This window comes from Myotis lucifugus, unplaced genomic scaffold, assembly GCF_000147115.1.
Source record: "Myotis lucifugus unplaced genomic scaffold, Myoluc2.0 scaffold_92, whole genome shotgun sequence".
Classification (NCBI taxonomy): domain Eukaryota; kingdom Metazoa; phylum Chordata; class Mammalia; order Chiroptera; family Vespertilionidae; genus Myotis; species Myotis lucifugus.
Genome location: NW_005871140.1, coordinates 1,797,470 through 1,821,292, shown reverse-complemented (window position 1 = coordinate 1,821,292; position 23,823 = coordinate 1,797,470). Strand labels below are relative to the sequence as shown.

General features: G+C 37.6%; 1 long non-coding RNA gene across 1 annotated transcript in view; it reads right to left on the bottom strand.

Annotated features, from left to right (window-relative positions):
• Positions 1–206: 206 nt before the first annotated feature.
• LOC111826644 overlaps positions 207–23,823 on the bottom strand; it is a 140,623-nt gene continuing 117,006 nt past the window's right edge. Inside the window, exons 4-5 of the long non-coding RNA XR_002829997.1 lie at positions 20,963–21,017; positions 207–228 (exon numbers count right to left, since the gene is read on the bottom strand). This is a non-coding gene — a long non-coding RNA (uncharacterized LOC111826644). The remainder of the gene's footprint in view (positions 229–20,962; positions 21,018–23,823) is intronic.

The following is a 23,823-nucleotide window of genomic DNA, read 5'->3' as shown; positions in this document are numbered from 1 at the left end:
GCAGACATAGAAGGCAAAGTAACTGACAGCTGAGGCACATTTGCACTGTGGATTGTTCCTTAGGCCCAAGGCCAGAAGTTAATCCCTTGATGGAGGAGCCACCTTTGGACTCTAAACTTTGCTCCAGTAAAGAGATGGGAAGCGAGAAACTTACAGTTCAGGGATGGCCATCAGATTGTTTCACTTCAGCTTTGGTTCATCCATATCATCTGGCTGGTGTTTGGGGACCTGGTGGGAAAATAAGGGGATAGAGCTATTTAATGAACCAGAAATACTGGATGAGGAAGGAGGAAATGCAATACTTAAGATGTGGTGCAAGGATCTGAGCAAACAGTGATGAATTAGCAGGGAACCTTGAGGATAGAGATATTAGGCTCCTTACATTAGGGCCAAAGATTAGGCCTAACATACTCTAAAGACTTTTGTGATCCCAGATAGATTTAAAAACGGAAGAGTGAGATGAGAAGCAAGAAAGATAGAGGAAACACAATTAAAGAAACATGAAGAAAAAGGGAGAGTCAGACCCATCATAAAATGATGCATTTACTCAACAAATAATTTTGAAGACCTGCTATGTGTAAGTCCCTTGTGGGGGTCCAGAATGAGTCACCCCAAATTGTGCCTCTGTGGTATGCAGATTGTTTTGAGCTAAAAGCAACTTTAGACGCAGGCTCAAGAGAAACTTCAGCCACACCTTTAGCTACCTAGAACTTGAACAAGGACCTGGTCCATAGAGCTTATCACAAATAGGTCAGATAAGTTATTTTGACCTATTGATAGGGCAGGACAAACTTCCGTGTACTAAATGTCTGTTCTTCTTGTCATCCTGCAATGACACTTTGAAGTCCTCAAGGTACACTACCTTATACCTAGCTCAGGATGTCTTATACACCTCAATCCCCTCTCAATCTTTGAACCTCTCCTGCCTGTGGGCTCTCTGACTGGCTAATGTAATGCCGGGTTCCCATACATATATATGTATTAAATTTAGTTATTTTTTTCTTGCTAATCTGTCTCATGTCTGTTTGATTATTGGACCAGCAAGAAGAATCTCAAGGGTAGAGGAACTTTTTTTTCCTTCCCCACACCGTAAATCAGACACTGGTGATAGAAAGGCAATTAAAATCTCCACCTTAGAGGAATTCATACTCCAGAGGCAAGAAGGGTGAGAAAACAGACAATTTCAATGCAAAATGATGTGGGGCCAAGAGTTAAATAGCAAAAAAACCGGACTATTATAGGAAGTCATGGGACATCATATACACATAAAATGACAAGAAAATCTATGTTACTCAGAGAAGTTCAAGAAAAATAAAATTAATAACTTGTGGATGATAATACAGAGTCATGTGTTTTCAAAATATATCATGGAAGGATTTGCTTGTTTTAGACTGTGACAGATGCACAGTCAGGGAATAGACTAAAATCAGAATTCCTTTTAAATACAGTTTATTTTAAAATGTAAACCTGAAATGTATCCAAATATCACTTAATTTTCAGATTTTCAAAGGGTACCTTATTGTGGCATCCCCACATATGTTACATCAGGCAGCATCTGGCACAAGGAAGAGCCAGCAACAGTGCACTGTTTTAAAGGCTGCAGTTTAGAGAAGAAAACCTTTGCGACTAGCGCTAATCTGTTAGTAATTTGAGAATTAAAAAGTGAGGGCAATTTGATATCTATGAGAGATGTAGTACCACTACCGAAACATACGAAATAGTCACTTAAAACTATTTAAACTTTTGAATGCCCATTGTCATTTTCAAAGGGACAATAGTGAAAAAGAGCAAAGGGTAGTAGCCCCCTCCAGGAGCTAACATGATTTTCTTTTCTTCTGGCTCTGAATTATCAGGAGCAGTTGTCTTATTTTGTCTTGAACTGAAATCATTAAGATCCAAAGTATTTATTTTGGAAAGGAGAAATATCTGTAAAAGTTTCGTGTTTTTGAGCTCAGACAACACATTAGCCAATGTCATATTTACATTTTGACTGACTATCAGGTGAGTCAGCAGCACCTGCATTTAAAGCAAGGGTCCAGACCAAAGCCAGTTTGAGAAAAGAATTTTATGTAGAAAAGAAAGATAGTAAGCCTGATAAGAATCAGACATGTGTAAGGTCTAAATTTTAACATCGGTGCTAAGGTTTAAATTTTAACATTAAATTTTAACCCATCTGACATAAGATGAAGAGAAAAGAGGGCTTAAGAGGAAACGATAAATCCATGTCGGAAGAGATAAATTTTCCAAAAAGTTGCACTGGTTAATTGGAGGTGAGTTGGGAGTGCTTTGATGTCTGGCACAGGCTCTAAGTTATGAACAATAGAGAAGGCTCCTGCAGGTCCCAGGCACATTCTGCAGGGAGATGTGGGAATCTGGGATCACTCTGCAAAGAGCTGTAAGTGAATAGAGTGTCATCATGCTGGTGCCCCGAGTGATCAGAGAATTATACTGGGGCTTCCACACTTGGTTTGCTCTTTGAAACTTGAGACTATGGCTGGAATGTACCAGCAGAGTGGTTAAGAACCCTGGTTCTTAACTCAGAAAAACCCAAGTGAGAGGCTAAGTTCTGGCTGTTTCCTCACTGGAAAAGCGATGATAGTAAGAGTATTTATTTCAGAGGATTGTTGGAAACTTTCCATGAGCTAAAGTGGACAAAATGCAGCACAGATCAGTTCCAAATCCCTCAAATAATATATGCTTTTATATTTCTTCTTCTTAATAATATTAGAAAAATATTTGAGCAGACTGGATGTTTTTCTGTGGGAAATATGGGCATGGCCTTACTGCATTGTATTGAATATCATAACAATATTAACTGGATTTAACTTTGTCATATTAAATTAATATAGTTATTTAATAGGAAACCTAGTTTAGATAAAAGAATTATAACAACAAAATAATAACAATAACAGCTAATGTTTCAGAGCTTCATTATCACCCTTCCTCTGGAGAAATAGTCTACAGATAAAGAAAATGAAGTTCAAATAGGTGAAGTTCATTATCCAAGGCCATACAGCCACAGTGCAGTAGAGATGAGATCAAACCTAAGCCTTTAATACAGGCAAAATTTCCCTTACTTACTAATTCATTTATCAGTTATTGTATCAGTTGACTTTTGCTCTATAACAAATCTTCCTAAAACTTAAAGACTTAAACACACACACACACACAAAACCACACATCTATGTTTTCTCATGATTTGGGGTTGGTGAAACTTTCTTCTGGTCCGGATAACTGTCTCTGGGGCTGCATGACTTCATATGGTCTCAAAAGGATGCAGTGTGTCCCTGACTGGTTTGGCTCAGTTGATAGAAGGGACTCTGCAGATTGAAGGGTCCCAGGTTTGATTCCAGCCAAGGGCACATGCCTGTGTTGGGGGCTTGATCCCCAATGGGAGGTATGCAGGAGACACCTGATCAATGATTCTCTCTCATCACTGATGTGTCTATTTCTCTCCCCCTCTCCCTTCCTCTCTGAAATTAAGAAAAATGGATTTTCAAAAAATTGGCAGTGTGGCCCCGCTTGTGTGGGTCAGTGGTTGAGTGTCGACCTCTGAGCCAGGAGGTCGCAGTTCGATTCTCAGGCAGGGCACGTGTCCCGGTTGCGGGGAGTGCAGAAGGCAGCAGATTGATGTTCTCTCTCATCATCAATATCTTTATCTCTCTCTTCCTCTCCCTGCCTCTCTGAAATCAATAAAAAATATTTTATAAACATTGGAAGTGTAGCTGGTCTAGGAGGTCTCAGCTGAGATGATTCCTCTCTGCTCCACCATCAGCAGACTGGCCTGGGCTTTTTCCCATGGCAGTCTCGGGGATCGAAGGAGCAGGAGTGAGCAAGCCCCCAAACACAAACGCTTTTCACACCTATGTGTGTGCTCTATTTCCCACTGTTTCATTGGCTAAAACAGGCCACATGGCCAAGTTCAGAGTACCTGAGTATAGGAAGCAATGGACAAGTGAAAGTGGTGGCAATAAACTTGCCAACATTTTAATGTCCCTTAGCCCTGAGTGGTCAGAGTCCAGGTAATTTTTTTTTTTTACTTTTCTTCATTTCCGAAAATAATCATGTATTACTTTTATAATAATAAAATACACATTTCTTAAATGAGTTAGAAAATTGAACCAGGATTACTTTTGTCCTCATCTTATTGCTCTACTCATTCTTCCAATGTGATCTCATGAATTATTGTTCTTCAATTATGATTTACATGCCAATAATTCCCAAATCCATACTCTCAGCACAGTTCTCACATAAGCATTCCCAACCCGTCTCTCTGAATGCCTGCAGGACACATCGCCTTGGAAGGGTGCCGGTCTAGTATTTGAAAAATGACAATGTGATTGTCACTCTTGCTCTTTTCTGCTTAAAGCCACTTCCAGGGTCTGACCTTGCCCCTCTCTTCCACCTTCCACTCACTCATTCTGTTATGCCTACAGGCAGTTTTCTTGCAGCATGCATTTGCAATTTTTTTGCCAGTTTTTCCAGAGCTGCAAGTTCTCTTTTGCCACAAGTTTTACTCATGCAGTTTCTCTTGTCTCAAGCCCCAGAAATACCTTTCTCTCCTTTGAATGGAAACTCATCTTTATGACCACAGCAAAAGGATTACTCTTCTAACTACTCAATGTAGGTTAGGTTCCCAAACTTCAGAACATTCATCTCAGGATGTCATTAGGAATGATGAGTTATTCCATTTCTCAACTCAAATGTCACTTCGCCCTGGAAGCCTTCCTTGACCATCCCAACATAGCTCATAAGCCCTTTTTATGTGTTTTGAGAGTACCTTAAACTTCATTTGCAATGCAACTTATATAAATTGCATTGCACAAAATTTGTGCATGGGAGGGAAGGAGGTCTCTCAGCCCGGCCTGCACCCTCTTGTAATCCGAGACCCCTAGGGGGATGTCCAGCAGTCGGACATCCCCCTCACAATCCAGGACCACTAGCTAATAACTGCTCATCTGCCTGCCTCATCGCTCATAACCACCTCTGCCTACCTGCCTGATGCCCCTAACCACTCTGCCAGCCTGCCTGATCACCCCTAAACACTCGCATGCCTGCCTGATTGCCCCTAACCACTCTACATGCATGCTCAATTGCCCCTAACCACTCTGTCTGCCTGCCTGATCGTCCCTAACCACTTGCCTTCCTGCCTGATCACTGCTAACTGCTCACCTGCCTGCCTAATTGCCCATAAACACCTCTGCCTAGGCCCCCACTGCAGTGGCTTCATCCAGAAGGTCATTCGGCTATTCAGTCTAATTAGCATATTATGCTTTTATTTTTATAGATTATATTATATTATACTAGAGGCCCAGTGCATGAAAATACATGCACTGGAGGGGTGGGGGTCTCTCAGCCCGGCCTGCCCCCTCTCACAGTCTGGAAGCCATCAGGGGATGTCCTACTGATGGCTAAGGCTCATGGGAAGTGGGCCTAAGCTGCAGTTTAGCCACGGAGGCTTGGAGTAGGCACCCCGTGTGTGTGTGTGTGTGTGTGTGTGTGTGTGTGTGTGTGTGTGTGTATCCACTGGGGACTTGACCCCAGCCGCGCCAGGGAGACTCAGAGCAGGCACCCCTCTGTGTTGATCTATCAGGCTCCGGCTGCGCCTGCGTGTTTTTCACTCAGAATCGGGGCCATGCCCGGACCCTCCTCTTGAGCTTGTTTGTGACCGTTATAGAGTTCCAACCTCATTTGCATATTACTCCTTTATATATATGTATATATATATATATAAATGTGTATATATATATGAAGGGCATATATATTTTATATATATATATATATATATATATATATATATATATATATATATTATATTATGTTCTTTTAAATTTTCTATATTTCCCCATTATACTCTGAAATTGGACTGAAGATAGGGACCATATTATTATTGTTCCCTAGTATTCCCACTCTTTAGGACAATGCCTGACACATACATGTGAAACATTCACTAACTATTCTTTTATTTGTTAAACTAAAATACACTCCCGATGAGCTATTTCAATTGAAGGGAACACTGACAAGGAAATTACCTGCATATGCTATATAAAATATTTTGTTTTTTAATGCTTCATATACTTTGGAGAATATACTATTTCTTACCTGTGTTGATGTAAGCAAAGCATGTCAAACTCAAATGCTAACATGGGCCAAATAAACATGGTTTAGGTTTATGTGGGCCGCAAAAAAACAAAACCTTCCATTTTCACAGAAACGAAGGTTTATTTCTATATAATAAAGAGGTAATATGCAAATTGACCGTCATGCCCTTGCACAAGATGGCCACCCCCATGTGGTCAAAAGATGGCCGCCACAAGATGGCCAGCATGGGAAGGCAGTTGTGGGCAATCAGGCCAGCAGGGGAGGGAAGTTGGGGGGGACCAAGTCTGCAGGGGAGGGCAATTGGGGGTGATCAGGCCTGCAGGGGAGGGCATTGGGGAGCAACCAGGCCGGCAAGGGAGGGCAGTTGGGGACAATCTTGCCAGCAGGGGAGCAGTTAGGCATCGATCAGGCTGGCACAGGAGTAGTTAGATGGTGATCAGGCTGGCAGGCAGAAGCAGTTAGGGGTAATCAGGCAAGCAGGCAGGCGAGCAGTTGGGAGCCAGCAGTCTTGGATTGTGAGAGGGGTGTTCGACTGCCCTGTAGGATTGGGCCTAAACCAGCAGTCGGACATCCCCTGAGAGGTCCCAAATTGGAGGGTGCAGGCTGGGCTGAGGGACTCTCCCCTTCCCCCTCCCCCCTCCCAGTGCACAAATTTTGTGCACTGGGCCTCTAATATATATATATATATATATATATATATATATATATATATATATATATAATCTTTACAACCAAACGATTGGAACAACTGGAATGACCAGAATGATAGGTCGCTATGGTGCGCACTGTCCACCAGGGGGCAGATACTCAATGCAGGAGCTGCTCCCTGGTGGTCAGTGCGCTCTCACAGCCAACCTCCCCTGGCTGGCCAACCTCCCATGGTCCCTCCCCCTGGCTGGCAGGCCCCAATCGCCTGATCAGGGCTGGGCCCCAAGCTGAAATGGGAAACTGGGGGTGGGTTGCAGTGGACATGGCCCTTTCCCAGTGGGGCCGAGGGATCACTCCCTCAGTGGGGCCAGTGGACAACCTCCCACAGTTCCTCCCCCCTGGCCCTCCCCCTGGCCCGCAGGCCCCAATTGCCCTGGCCCCAATAAGACTGGCCCTGATCGGCACTGATCACCGGCCAGGCTTATGGACCCCACCCATGCACAAATTTCATGCACAGGGCCTCTAGTCATTAACATAAAATAATAGAACATTTTAACAAAAATTAATATTTTTTCTTGAACATTAACCTACCAGACACTGAATAACTATACAGATTAATAGGCATAATGTAAATAAACCTATTTTTCTTGTTTTCTGAAAGTGAAATATTTCCTGTTGCGCACACCAAACTAGTCAGTCCAAGACTAATGACGTGGCAATTGGCTGCTAAAATATTCACTGCTAGTATTAGTGGAGAGAAATGGTGTGCCTGTGCGTAAGGTGCATAAGGAAAATGAAGGCCACATGATTATAGTAATCAGTCACTAGTGAACATTGTAGTTCGTTATTAATAACTAGGAGCCCAGCGCACAATTTGAAATCACGCAGCACTGCCCACCCTCAAGTTGCCGGTCCTTGCCTTGTTCCCCGGGCCCCGCAGCAGCCGCGGCCGCTGCAGGTCCAACCCTGCCTCTCTCTCCAGCCCTTGAAGCAGCTGCAGCCGCTGCTGATCAGGCCCTCCCCTAGCGCAGGCGTGTGGAGGCCTCTGCTGTCCCGCCCCTGAGGCACGCAGAGTCCTCCTCCTGTCCGGTTGACCCGTTATGGCGTCTTGGTTACTTAGCATATTTCTATATTTATATATATATATACATATACATATATATTATGTATTATAGAATATTATAAAAATTAAGTTACAAAATTTCTATTAAAATGTTTCTTTTATAATACTGTTATATTAGATGGGCCACAGATATATTTATTGTGGGCCACATGTGGCTCGCGGGTCGTGAGTTCAACATGCTTGATGTAAGCTATTGTTAAATAGAATTCTACCAGCAATATTGAGAATACAAGATTGAAGACCTTCAGAGTGATCTAGACTATATGAAGACTATGTGAGGAGATTTAGGGAACTCACATTATTAATTATAAAAGGCATGATTTCCCAGAGAACTCCAGAAAACAAATACAACTGAATTCTCAAGCATTTTGTTCTTCACGTTTATAATGCGCAATCAAAATAAGTTTATTGGCACATATCTTCTATTCATTCATTTCAAAGACAAGATTAGATATTTTCCAAATAGTTTTATCGAAGAGATAATTCCAAAATAAAAGAAACAATTCTGAAATTAAATAAAATTACATGTACAGATATAAACTTGTGTTTATTAAATATATCTAGTTATATGGACCACCATAACTTAACAATACAAATAATTTGAAGCAATATAAATATGCTAAAAATATTTTAGAATAACAGCCTTTAAAGCTATTTATTAACACACAGTTAATCTGGAATGGTTGTGAAGCATTGTAGATGCTTTTACTTAAGGAAAACTTATTAGTAGGTTACTGTTTCATAAGAGAATTAAGAATTATGTGTTAGCAGTAGGATCTTTTTTCCCCCACAGTGGAATTAATAAATTAAATTGAAAATACTGTCCAAAAAAATTTGCCTCTAGTGAGTATTTCTATCTAATTATAATGTAATGAAGCCCAGGGGCTTTGGGGGAAGTAAGGGTAAACTTTGGGAGTTCTTAATCTAAGTCTCATTTTTTTCTTATTTGCATAATAAAGACAACTATGTCTATCTTGTAAGGAGATTGTGAGACTTATTCCTTCACTCCATTAATATTTATTGAGTGTCTATTGCATGATAAACATAACTAGTGATGAACAAGATACACACAGGCTAATCTACTAAGCTTACCTCGTAAATGGAAAAAATTTTATTCGTGAAAGTATGTGACAAAGACCTGCATAGCAGTTTCCACATAATAAACACTCAACAAATGTAAAGCATTATTAATGTTGTTATTCCTCTCAAAGAAGTAATAGAGCATGGCAACATAGACTAAAGAAAACATGGGGGGGTGTCAATGTAGTGGCATTCATATGTTTACACAGACACATTCACACACACAAATATATTTATACATATTCCAAGATTTCCAAATGCACAAACATGCCAAGGACTCTGCAATCGTTGGCATTTTAAAGGTATGAAATGCAATACAGTTTCTCTTAACACAGAAGGCTTAGGATTCAAACTAATTTAATAAAAATTTTAAATGAAGTTGGAATAGTCAGTGACTCATAGGTCAGAAGTGGGTGGCAAGTGACAGAAGGGAAGGCCTGGGGCAGAAAAGAGACTCTCAGTATAAGTTTCCCAATTGGAATGCTATGAGGTAGTATTTCTTGTTATTTTAACCTGTGGTTGATGCATAAGTCACATTTGCCTCCATTTTTATTCATGAAAGTATTTATGTTTAGAGAATTTCTGAAAAGAAACTTGTCATGTGCCCCCAGTATCAACTAAATTAAAGGCTAAATAATTTTTCCAAAGAATCAGTTTATGCTTAAAGATTCTTGACGAATCTGCTGCCTCTTGCTTTACCAAGGACTATGTAATTTTTATAATTTAGCTTAATATCCAAGATTGCTATAAAGAACAAAGTCCCTTTGTCTTCATTTTAAGATGTTTGTTGATTGTCCTTAGTAATTTGAAATTACAGAAAGCAAACAAGAAATATACTTTTAAACCAATACAATATTAAATCAGTTTTTCATAGTTCTCCTCTGCTTTTCTCAGGATTATACCCATGACTATATTAATGTTTGAGCAAGAGTTCTCTGGGCTATCATTTCAATACAGAAATGTGGCTGTCTTCTCATCTTTAATATAACTGTTATAAATTGTATAAAATATATTTAAGGGACACAAAATATGTATTACAATAATATTATCTATGTCTAATATCCTTCCTTATAATTCTTCAGAGGCTGAGTAATAAAAATATAATAGTAATACATAGTAAAATAAACCTCCTTGTTTAATCTGAATATATTGAACAAAAGCCTCACTTTTTTTACAAACATAAAATCATAAATTAGCAATAAAAGTATGGAACAGTATGCTTGGCCAGCTAATATGAGACTACATAAAATGTAGACAGGAACAATTAGAAAATATTTTTGCCATTCCTCTAATAAGGGCAATAAAATGGGAGAGTGATATTATTGTTCCTCTTATAGTCACCATACAGCACTCATTTCATATAAAGCTATGGAAGGTAAACTCTAGCTGAACTAATTTTGGCAATTTGGTTGTACAGACATGATATTATAAACATTTTGAAAAGAAATCAAAAGCAAATATAAATGTGGGTACATTTAGTATAAATCTACTGGATGAAGTGGTACCAATAACAGATATTACTATAATTAAGAAGGTCTGTGCATAGGAGGGCCTGGTATGTGGCACTCAGTGGACTAGATCCTGTACATGACTCACAGCTAGGATATTTATTCTTGGATATATACTGAACACTTGCTAAATGACAGGCAGTACTAAGCACTGACTATATAGCAGGAAACATAACAGCAATGTCCTTATATACTATGAGTCTGGCAAGACTGATGAGTAAACAGGAAATTGAAATTTAATGAGTATGTACTCTAGTACAGGAAATGTAGGATTACATGGGGAAAATAAATAAGCTTAGTCCAGAAATAAGAAAAATGGTTTGTTGTACATTTGACAAGTTCAGATAGAAAATATGAGAACACAGCCCTACCCAGTTTGGCTCAGTGGATAGAGCATTGGCCTGTGGACTGAAAGGTCCCAGATTTGATTCCAATAAAGGGCACATGCCAGGGTTGTAGGCTCGGTCCCCATTTGGGGGCATACGGGAGGCAGCGAATCAATGATTCTTTCTTGTCATTGATGTTTCTATCTCTCCCTCTCTCTCTCTTCCTCTCTAAAGTCAATAAAAATATATTTAAAAAAAGTAAATATGAGAACACACATGTATCTGGGGCAGAAGTTAGCAGTGAGTGTTTGAAGAGAAGATATTAACTAGGTAAAATGAGGTAAGCTTATCAGAATATTAACCAAAACCAGAAATATGAACTTGATATTGCAGGCAACTTAATGATGGGAGTAACAGGTTGAAAGTTTCATTTAATATAAGTAATAGGCTAATAATCCAATGATGGAGAAATAGTGAAATAGACAATAAAATCACTAAAAGCCTCAGCTCTTTACTTCAGTCAACAATGAGAAAGGGGAAAAAACGAATCCCAGAGATTTTTCAAAAGAATCAAAAGACTGTGACATATTAGACACTGTGAACGACAGAGAAAGAAGATTGAAAGGCGATTCTATGATTTGCGTTCAGGGGCCTAGAAATATGAGGCAGCTACTGTACACGATTTTATCTAGAAAGGAAGGCCCATTTAGAGACCAAAATTCTGAATTCACTTGAAAGGCACTGAATTTGCCTGTTATTCACAATTCAATTTGATCTAAACTATTGTTAGTTGAGAACAAGCACAGGAAGAATGCATGAAGGAGGTCAGGCCTGAAAATGTCATTTGGGAATTACAGATTCAAAAAGTGGGAGGTCTCTACAGAAAAAAAAAAAGTGGGAGGTCTAAAATATCAAATATCTAAGTGAAGCCAAGAAAAATAAGAGCACAGGTACAGTTACTGGTTGTAGGGACAAAAATGTCACTCATAATCTTTTGATAGTATTTTCAATAGGGTTGGAAGAAAGGGAAAATATTTTCCATTGTTAAAATGGAGTGAGCAGCCCTAACCCGTGTGGCTCAGTGGATAGAGCAGCAGCCTGCAGACTGAAGGGTCCCAGGTTCGATTCCGGTCAAGGGCATGTACCTTGGTTGCAGGCACATCCCCAGTAGGGAGTGTTGCTGGAGGCAGCTGATCGATGTTTCTCTCTCATCGATGTTTCTAACTCTCTATCCCTCTCCCTTCCTCTCTGTAAAAAGTCAATAAAATATATTTTTTAAAAAATGGAGTGAGCAGATAAGAATTAGAAGTAATGAAGTCTTTTCAAGATTTTTATAATAAATGGAAAAATTAAAAAATAGCTAAAAGAAGTAGTAGGATTAAGAAAGGGTGGTGTTGTTTTTTGGATTTAAGTAAGTTTGGAAGCAACCTTTACATTAAAGAAAATTAGTGGGGCATCAAAGATACAAGTGGTGAATAAATTATAATGACCACCCTCAAGGAGCTCACAGCCCAATGGACTATTTTCCAAGGACCCTGAATAAAAATATGAGAGAATGTTAGGTTGAAGAAGAAATATGAGAAAGTTTTCAGCAAAATTCAGTTTGTAGCATGAGGAAGAGGCAATATTTTCATAAGAATGAGGGGAGAAATGTAAGATGGTTAGATGTTTTGAGGAGAAAAGAAAAAATAAGTGAGAGAACAGCTTTGTGACATTTGAGAGGTGAATAAAAGGGATGATGTGATGACAGACATGATTGTGATGAAACTCCATAGAATGAGTCTATAATTGTCACACTCTTGTGCATTTTCTTTCATCAGCATTCCATGGTCTGACAGCCAAAACAATGGGTAAGCAATAAGGATACAGATGTGTGAAGAATGATGCTTACAGAATAAGAAGCATCTTTGAAGATTATAAAGAGCATGTATTGATCTAAGGTCAACTATACATATAAATAAAACCAAGTGTAGCAATCTTATCCCTGTAAGTGATGTGCCTTAAAGGCTAATTATAGAGGAGGAATAATATCATTATTGCTAATCAGCATCAATAGTAATTATGGCAGGTATGACTGGTGGAAATGTCAATGGTTCATTACTAATATGAATCTGGCATATTACTTAACATAGAATTTGGGAAATAATAAAAATAGCTGTCAGCTATGTTTAAGAGATCATACTTATCCCCAGGCCAATGTGGCTCAATGGTTGAGCATCAACCTATGAACCAGGAGGTCATGGTTTGATTCCTGGTCAGGGCACATGCCTGCGTTGTGGGCTCAACCCCAGTGTGGGGCATGCGGAGGCAGCCAAGCAATGATTCTCCCTTATCACTGAAGTTTCTATTTCTCTCTTCCTCTCTCCTTTTATCTCTGAAATCAATAAAAATATATAATTTTAAAAGAGATCATACTTATTCTTTTTAATTGAATTTATTGGGGTGACATTGGTTCACAAAACCATACAGGTTTCAAATGTACAACTCAATAAAACATCTGCACACTGCATCATGCACCCATCACCCCAAGTACCAATTTTTGTTTAATGTCTTCCTTAGGTCTAACAGGGGAGCTGACTCCATAACTAAAAACAGATGAAAATGACTGACTAATTATCAAAAACTTAATATGAGCCTTGCTATCATAACTAGGCTTTTCCTCTAAATCCTGGCAGAAGGCCACAGCCAGAATCCTCAATGTCAAGATCAGAAGTAGGAAGAGTTCTTCCACTAACAAGGTCTCCTGATATTGAGGGACAGACTCACTGTTTCGACCCTGTTCACTCATGAAATATACTAGTACACAAAGCTCTACTCTTTAGGAAGAAGACATGAAGAATCTGGAGGGCAGAATAGAGTCCTGTTCTTGGTAGCTCTCTTAGTTAGACATGTTTGTAGCAAAGAACAAAAGGGCAAAAATAAAGATAAAAGCACATGTTCTTGTTGGTATGTAATAGTCAAATACATATTCATTTATGACCAAGAACTGGGAGTAGTTGGACATCATAGGGAACAAAAGATCTAAAAAATGCACTAATGGAAATTTCTTTCTTTCTCTCAAAATTATCTTCTATTTCTACTTCTTGCTGCGGTTCTGATTTTTTCCAGTCTTCCTTATCTCTCTGAAGGCGTTTTTCTGTATCCTGGAATATGGTCAACCATGAGTAGAGCACCAGCTCTATAGTTAACGCATTCACATTCTCGCTGTAACTAGGAGAGATCATCTAAGTGGCTTCCAGGGTTGTAAACAGGGAGGTTCCTCCAATGGGGTTGGATGAGGAAAACATTTAGCATCTCCAGTCAAATAGCCCAGAACTTCACCAAAAATATGCAGTCCAGACTAAATAGAGCAGATGACTCTACTAGTAGTGTTTTGAACAGAAACATTCCTGAGCAGAGTCCACACAGCATCAACTACAAGGTTTTCATATATGTACTATACCGTATTTTAGGCTGGGCCAGAGAAACCAACTTTGGATACTAAAGTATATTGCCCTGTTTTTTTCTGAGTTCTGATATAGAAATTACAATAGTAAACTGGGAATATATGAGCTTAAAGACTCAATGCAGATCCCTTCTTGAGATAGTAATAACCTACTTTTTTGAACATTTTAATTTTCCAATCAAGTATTGTTTTGCATTTTAAGAAAACCCTAATTAAGTCCCTTGCCTTTTCATGTATGGTAAGTTGAAGAAATGGAAAATATTGATTATCTTTCTACAGAAGAAACCAACAGAATACAGTAACATATACTCAAATACTGCAAGCCTCTCCCTATGTCAGGGCTTCATTAACTTATTAATTGCTAATTTACGCCCATTAGTATAATTTTAAGCTCCTACCTAAAGCAGACTTATATTCAGCTATCTTCAAAGAGGGTATGACTTATTCTATAAAAGTTATTGTGCTTAAGAAAGCTTAAAACTGCCACCACCTACTCCCCTTTCTCTATCTTGATCCAAGCAAGGAGCCGGTTTTAAATTGGATCCTCACACTTGAGTCAGATCTTTACAGGAGGAACACAGCAAGACAGGAAAGTTGTCCTGTGTGAATCACATCTTCACCAATTGTGTTAACCTAGAAATATGGCGAAAAATGATTGTGTGCATCATATTGAAAATACAAGGTCAAATTCGTACAACAACTGATTTCAGAGAAATGTACTTTGTATTCTTTTAATGTCCTTGCTTTGCCTAGCATATTGCTCCAAGCAAGCAAGCAGCCATTAACAATGGCAGAAAAATGTTCTATATGTGAACATTTGGAATGTTAACAGACTTGTTATAAGTTTAAAACCATATTCTACGGAGTGAGTTGTATACCCCCAAAAGTCAAATGTTGAGACCCTAACCCCTAATTGTGACTGTATTTGGAGATAGGGCTGTTAGGATGTAATTAATGTTAAATGAAGTCATATGGTTGAGTCTTAATATGATAGGATTGGTGGATTTATAAGAGGAAGAAAGAGAGAGATGCCCCCTTGCTCTCTCTGCAGGTATATATGTACCAAGGTCAAATTATATTATTAATATATATAAATAATTAATGATATATTAATATATAATTAATATATAATTAATAATATAAATATATTAAGTTATATTATTAATTTATATACTACAAAGATGCAATTAATGTTTGTAAGCACACCACTTAGAAGACAGCCACCAGGAAGAGGGTCCCCATTAGATCCCAACCATGCTGGCACCCTGATCTTGAAGTCAGTTGCTCCAAAATCTCCAAACTAGATGCTCATCAACAAAGAGGAGAACTTTAAGCATAAAGGGAATTGTGAGTTTGCAAATTCTATGGTAGCCTTTAGTTAATTAATCAGCCAATCAATTTATCAATTATAAACATGTGCTACATGTGGCTACTTTGTGGATACAGTTATTTTATTTTCTGGTAGTTGCAGAAGAAATGCTAAAATAGAGCTCCTAAGATAATTACATCTTGAACTGACACTTCATGGAAATAATTTTGATTTATGAGAAAACCCAACAGCTCTTAAGATAACCAAATTAATCATAAAGTGATTTTATTATGGTATGATTAAACATGAAGATGAAGTCATCATTATATTATTAATTTATATACTACAAAGATGCAATTAATGTTTGTGATTTTTTAATTTACAAGTTCCAAATACCAGTAAAGCCTGCTGCTAATTTGGGTCTTTGGTTTAGCACTTCGGTTGCTTCATTTTACATAATGCCACCTAACTTAATTCAGAAGAGAATTTCTAAATATTAACAGAGAGGTAATTTTAGAAATTTAATTAGTGATCCCTCCCACACCACTGATTAAGTTTGGGCTTTGCATCATTGATTTTCAAAATATATATATATATATCTAAAATTCCATGAGCTAAAATGACTATGTAAATAAATAAAATTATTTGTTCATTATAGCATCTCTATATGGAATATACTTCTCTTAAAATAAGTCAGGTTTCTCTCTGTTATTTGTTAATAAAATCGGGTTCTGGAGCTATGTCTATGGGCAGTTTTAAATTGAATATTTCTTTCCAAAGCTGCATGGTATTTTATTGAGGACTTATAATGTTACCTGGGAGATGCTGGATAAAAACATGAAAAATTTTATATTCTTTGGGATATTGAGGACATATAAATGTTTTCACATTTTCTTGAGCTATAAGCACTTTAGGTAGACAGTAACTCAATTTTTAATTCCTTTTATTAAAAAGAAATATTTTGAGCTTAGAAAGTTGAAAAATAATTACCCTATGGACATGTTAAGAAAGTGGAGATTATAATGTTGTTCCTAGATTGCCATTCAAAAGACAAAAAAGAGAAAGAATAGATTACATTATTCCTTTTATACATTCAAAAAATATTTATTGAGTATCCACTAAGTATTAGGCTATGTGCTAGCAATTGCAGATTCAATAATGATTAAAAACAGACTTGATTTCTATGGTTAGGGAACACATGGTATAGTGGGGGAGAATGGCACTAATAAGCTAATCATATAAATCAACACAAAACTGCAGATAGTGTACATTTTTTGAAAGAAAAATTATGTCTTATTCTGTGAGTACTTTGGTTTACAGGAATGGCATTGAATTATCCTGTAAGTAAAAACAAAACAAAACAAAACAAAACAAACCTGAGCAAGGAAACTTCTCGGAACTGGAGAAATGAGAGGGAGCTTGTTGAATGATGGCATTTACCTTAATCTTAAATTTACCTTTATCCTAAAAGTAATATAAACAAGCTTTGAAGGACTTTAAGTAAGTGAATCTAGAGGATGGATGGAATTAAATTTGTTTTGAAAATATGTGTAGCCTGAAGGATAGATTAATGGAAGAAAGTTTGGATATAGGCAGACCAGTCAAAAAGTTCTGTAAGTTCAAAGAAGGGGTCTTATTACACAGACTGGGCTGTTCATGATGAAGAAGAAATAACAAGAAAATCAACAGAATTTGGTAGTGGATTGTATATATGGAAACCATAGAAGTAGATAAGAAATTATAATATCAATGTTAAGGTAGATAGAGAAAAAAATAATAACTACTCAGATTGTGGTGTGAAACTTCTCCAGTGTTAGTGCCAATGAGATAAGCACCCTGCAATGTGAATAAACAATCTTCAATATTGATATTCTTAAACCTACAAGGATTCCAAATATCAGCACCCTTTTCCCGGCTCATTACAATGCTGCTTTGCTGTCTACAGAAGTCTCCTTTCTGCAGTATCCATTTGTAATTTTTGTCTCGGAATTCTCAATTGAGTTAAGTCTACTCCTGTAGAAGGTATTTCACTGCCTGAGTGAAAAGCCTTCCTAATTTGAAGGACATCACTTAGGACTTAACATTCATAAGGGGACTGACATTTCACCAGGGAAAGATAACCCTTGAATGCTGAAGATTTCAGGTTGCTAGGCAACCCAGCCAAGTAGACCAGAAACCCTTAGGAAATAGATTGTATGTCTTAACCTGCTCAAATGGTCACATTTCCAATCATGACCTGAAAGCTATATATGTTTTTAAAGAAATTCTCTTTGTAACTTATTCTATGTTCCTTCTTAGCCAATAATGAGGAATTCTGATTGGAAATGTGAATCTACTTACAAACACTAGGAAAGTAACATATTGACTTAAATAGCTTTTCCAATATTTGAATCAACTTAAATTTGTAATTGAGATTCTCTTATCCTTTTAGTAATTGCTACCTAAATGATTTAAGGAATGATCTCAATTATTCTTATTCATATCATTTGAATGATCTATTTTCCAAACAGTCAAAAGTAGGCCCTCAACAATTTTTGTATGAATGGTCTGGGTAATGAAGAACTGTCCATGAATTCACAGACAAATTTCCACATTTATTTTGAAGTTGTTCAGTTTGACTTTTCCTCTCAAGACAAAGCCTCTTACAAAATCAAAGAAAATAATAAAACTGTCAGATGTCAAATTGCTTTCATGTCAACCCATTCCCCAGTGTCCTTTTTCCCGAGTTTTGATTTCTTCTAAGAAAAAACTGAAGTATAAATTCAAAACAGAAAAGCTAAATTCTTATTGTAAGGTCTTCAACTATTTATGTAAATATATAGAAATAAGTGTGTACTTTAGGTACAAACATTTTTTCCATTTGTCCCCCTTAAAAGAATAAGATGGAAGCAATTCTATTTATCCCAGATTTTTTATATCTGTTTCTTCATCTGAGAACACCCACCTCTGACAGTGTTGTTGAAAATGTCACTCCCAATATGATAGTTTCATTATTTTATCCATTGTCTGTGGGCTGGACAAACTAAACCTATTCTAAGTTTAAACAAACTTCAGCCTAGAATCTTAGAGAAACCACCGTTTTATAGTACAAAAAAATCTAATGAAAGATCTTAAGATATAAAAATCACAAGGCCAATGATATTGACATTGAAATCCTAATATGCCTTTATTTTTTAATATATATTTTTATTGATTTTAGAGAGGAAGGGAGAGGGAGAGATAGGAACGTCAGTGATGAGAGAGAATCACAGATTGGCTGCCTCCTGCATGCCCTCTTCTGGGGATCAAGCCTGCAAACCAAGCATGTACCCTGACTGAGAATCAAACCCTAATCTCCTGGTTCATAGGTCAACACCCAGTGAGTGAGCCATGCAGGCCAGACATGCCTTTACTTTTACATCAACTTTGATCCCATATTTTGAATCTTATGTGAATTTTTTTTTGCTTTTATTTGTTTCGTAAAGTTTTTTGTTTTTGTTTTATTTTGTTTTAGTAGCACTTGACTTTCTGTAATTTTTTTTTTATATTGTTGTGTTGGATGTCTATTTATTTTTTGTTTTACTTTTGAACCAAATGCTGGACTTATATATGTAGTATAATAAGGTTTATACATTACAGATGGGAAATTTATATATGGAAACTAGAGGCCCTGTGCACAAAATTCATGCGTTGGAAGGGGGGGTCCCTCAGCCCGGCCTGCACTATCTCCAATCCGGGATCCCTCTCTCAATCCGGAACCACTGGCTCTTAACTGCTCACCTGTCTGCCTGCCTGATAGCCCTAACTGCTCCACTGCCAGCCTGATCACCCTAACTGCTCTCCCCTCCTGGCCTGATCCCCCTAACTGCCTAACTGCTCTCTCCTGCCAGCCTGATCCCCCTAACTGATCTCCCCTCCTGGCCTGATCGCCCTAATTGTCTAACTGCTCCTCTCTGCCAGACTGATACCCCTAACTGCCTATCTGCTCTCCCTTCCTCTCCGCGCCCTTCGGACCCCCAGCTCAGGCATGCTAAGAGCTCTCCGCCGCGGTCCAGCCCCTGTCCTGATTAGTCATTACGTGACAGCGTCCTGGCCAATTTGCATATTTCTCTATTATTAGTATAGATATGGAACAATTCGCTATTATTGTGATTATAATTATAAATGAATAACAGTAGTAGCTACTGTTGCTTTTTCTAACACAGATTCTATGCTTTCCCTATTTCCTAAAATGGACTCCAACTGAAGATGATGATGACAATTCACCTGAATAACCATTTTCACTATGAGCTAGTGTTTGGATGTGCTCTTACTCTAAAATGGGCATTACTGTAATTATTCTGCATGCACTGTCTATTTTAGCTTCAAATTAATAATAATTGAATAGGTATTCTCATGCTGGATTTACACATGGAGAAATGGGAGTTCAGGGAGCCTAAATGAATTGCCCTGAAGTCACCCAGGGGTAAATGGCAGAGTTTGAAATCAATTCAGGTATGCCAAGTGCAACAGCTCATGTAACTGACCATGAACTTGCATGATCTCCCTCTGTTTTCATCTCCTGTATCCTATTTTTCAAATAGGTCCAGGAGCAGGGTCTGTGATAGTCCAGTCTATACCAGTGGAATGTCCAAAATGGAGTCAAAATCCCTTCGGAGGCTTTGCTTCACCCGTCTCGAGAGTCCCCCTGTATCCTACGTGGCAAGACTCATCAGTGTCATGGGCTTAGGAAACCCTTTCTAGCATATCTTTCTGTTCTTAAATATTTCACAAGAGGACAGAGCCATCCCAGAGAGAGAGCAGGGAAGACAGTGAGTGAATAACCTATATTTTATTAATTTTAATCTGTATTATGTAAGTATTCATAAGTACTTTAGGGAAAAAATACACATAGAAGCCAAAAGAAAATACATTTTTAAATCATGTATAATGCTCTCTTTCTAGTCTATTCATTTTCATCTAATATCTTTAATGTAGTTATAATGCTCATTGCCCTCTGGAAATGTACTAGTCTACTCCCACAAGCAATATATGAAGATGTTCATTTTTCAACACTTCACCCAAACTAGGCCTGGTTAATGGTATATTTTAAAACTATTTTATAGCAAGATACTTATGGGTATAAAGGAAAATTTAATATTGTGTTAGTGTTGAGATTATTCCATTTGAGTAAAGAAATAAGGCACGTTACTCACTGTCTGATGAAAGATAGATTTACTAAGAAATATTAAATTTTGGTAGATTATCATAAATGTTTGCTCTCTCAAAACATTCTTAGATTACAGTTTCTAATAGCATCAGAAACTTCAGTTTTAATGACTTGAATGACATTTATTAACTTTCCTATTCTTAGTGAAAAATAAACCAGCATCATTTCATCGCCAAAAAAATAATTAATCTGCACCACAGTTCCTCTTTTGTGAGTCATCAAATGCCACCTACCTGTGACAAGTTTCTGAGCCAGTAGAAGGGATTTTCCATCCTCTGCAATGGCTTGCTGACAAAAAAATGAAAAAAAAATTATAAAGTACACAAGTTAGTTTTACTTTCTCAAACATGGGATTTTATTTATTTAAAAGGTGGCTTATACTTGAAAAAGCTACATAAGAAATCTGTATCTTTGCTTTCTTTTCATACATATGGATCTATATCTATGATTAAAAGCCAGGCCAGATATTTCGCCTCAAAAGAGAAAAAGAAAAAGTCCACTCATGTAGTGTTTGAGTATTAATCAGTTGCTCAAGGGCAGTGAAAGAGTAAAAATGTTCTGTACCATGCACAAGGAAAACTATAATCTAATCTCAGTTTTCCTACATGTTCATGGATGATGCATATTCTGCCTCAGGCTCATCTACGTACCCAAGATCAGCACCAATATGTTCTTTGCCTAATTTGGCTTTGAGTCACTGCCATGAGATTATCCACAGTTTAGAACAAAATGATTCTATTTTAGAATTCTGAGTAGCACTTTATTTTGATTTAAGATTCCATTTTTAGCATCCATTGGAACACTTTTGCCCTAACTGTTAATTTAAGAAAAGTTAAAGTCCTCAAATAAAACAACAATGCCAAGAGAAAGAATGTAAGGTACAAAGCTAAATGGAGGCTCCACCTCCCTGCACAGCATCACTTCATAGAGGTTTCTTATTCCGATGCCAGTGAGGATCCAGTTTAGGATTGGCTAAGGCTGAAAAAGGGAGTGATGTGGTTTATTTTGGTATGTCCTCTCTGGAAATTTCCTTCTTTTTTTATCCTTTTAAAAAAATCATTACAATTGGATACCTAGGGAGTTTTCTAATTCATTCTAAAATGATGTTTTGATATATCAGATTTCATGAGATATATCCTCATATCTTTGAGATAGAATCCCACCTAAATTCTATATATCAGAGAAAACTCAGATAGCCTTCCTCATAGGCATTTCTCCCTTTTAAAATTAGCTAGTAGAAATGCTTTAGGACCTACTGATAAGAAATGAGGCTGATGTAAAATAATGTGAAAGGGAATCACACATGTGACCTCATTGTACTGTTACTTATCAATTGGCTATTTAGTTGGACAACTGGGTGGATACAGTCAAGCATCAAGATCATGATAGGGATCAAAATTATTCCAAGCAGATCATAGAGTAGAAAGCCTTACAGTCAAGAAGGCCTCGGTCCCAATTCCAGACTTTACTAACTGTACAATGGTTGTCTAATTCCAGAACCCATCTGGGACTCTGTTTTATAGTTTGCAAATGGAAGGGGCTTTTGTAGAGATGAGTGTGCTACCAGGCATTAAAGTAGGTAGCACAGTATCTAGCACAAAAGGGAGGCACAATAATTATTTGTTGAGAAATGAGTGATCAATTCCCAGGAACCCAAGAATTAGCGAAGTCTTCTTTTTATTCTACTGAAGATGAACTCACCACCAGGATAGTTTTGTTCTTTTTGAAGTTACGTTGATATTTTTTCCCTTCTTTTCTTACTTTTTAAAGAAACTTTAAGTTTGGATGCCTATCTATTGAATGTTTCTCAAAATTGATGCCTAAAATTATCTTTTCCTTTCACCTCATTTATGTCAAACTATTAAAGAAAAACAACCCAAAATACAAATATTTTGGCCTCACTGTTATTGGATGAGCCCAGATGCTTCTCTTTTTTCTTCCTAATTAACTGCCTAAGCAGTCCTTTCTTCCTTGAGAATAACCATAATTTTAAGTATTATCAGTGTATCTTAAATCCTTCTACTCCTGAAGAGATGAGAAAGTTTCTGACACCATGTGACCTTCCTTAAGCTAGAGAAGGTACATGGTGGCAAAAAAAAAAGTACTTTTGTGTATACTTTTTTTTTCCTTTTTTGGTATGCTAGTGTTCTCCCAAAACATATCTGGTAGTCATATCTCTCAGGTGCAATAGCAAGTCACATTAGTTGGCTCACTAAACACACATTTCAAAGCTCCTTCCCTTGCCTCCCTTTATTGTCATTCTAGACTTCCTCAAACCTAGAGGTGACACAGCTCTGGTCCACGAGGTATTGGTATGAGGTTGCTGGACAACCTCTCCTCTTTTTCCTTCTTCATTCCTGTAACTCAAACTATATCCCCAGAGAAGCAACAACCATCATACATCCAGAAGGACCAAAAAATACAGAGTTAGGACAATAGGAGTTAAGTCAGCCTGAGTTCTTGCTGATGTTATTAAGACATGTACATTCACAGCTTGGTTATCTTGTGATGAACATAAAGCCCTTACTTCTTTAAGCTACCACAAGAGGGATTTTCTGTACTTGCACTGGAATGCATCGTGGTATAAGGTCTGACTTCTAATCCTCTCTCTGAAATGATTTCCTGCATGTCCCAAGTCAGATATGTTGTCTCCGATGTTCCTACATAACTTTGGCCATGTAGTTTAACAATAAGAAAGTTTTCCTTGAAGCGCAAAGCAAAAAGTACACAAATCAAAAGATATAATTGATGGCCTATTACAGAGTGAGCACAAACTTGGAATGAAGTCAAGAAATAAAACATTCGCAGAAACCCAGAGTGCCCCCTTGTGCCCCCTCCTAGTCACTACCCTCCCCTTCTCCAAAAGTAACCAGTACCTTAACTGCCGCCACCATAGTTTAGTCTTTCCTGTTTCAAACTTACATAAATATTATACACATGGTATATATTTTTTGTGTCCAGTGTCTTTAGAAAAATATTATATTTGTTAAATTCCCTCAGGTTGTTTTATCTAGCAATAATTCATTCATCTTAATTGTTGTTTAGCTTTGCATTGTATACATATACTAAAATTTATTTATCCAATCTACTGCTG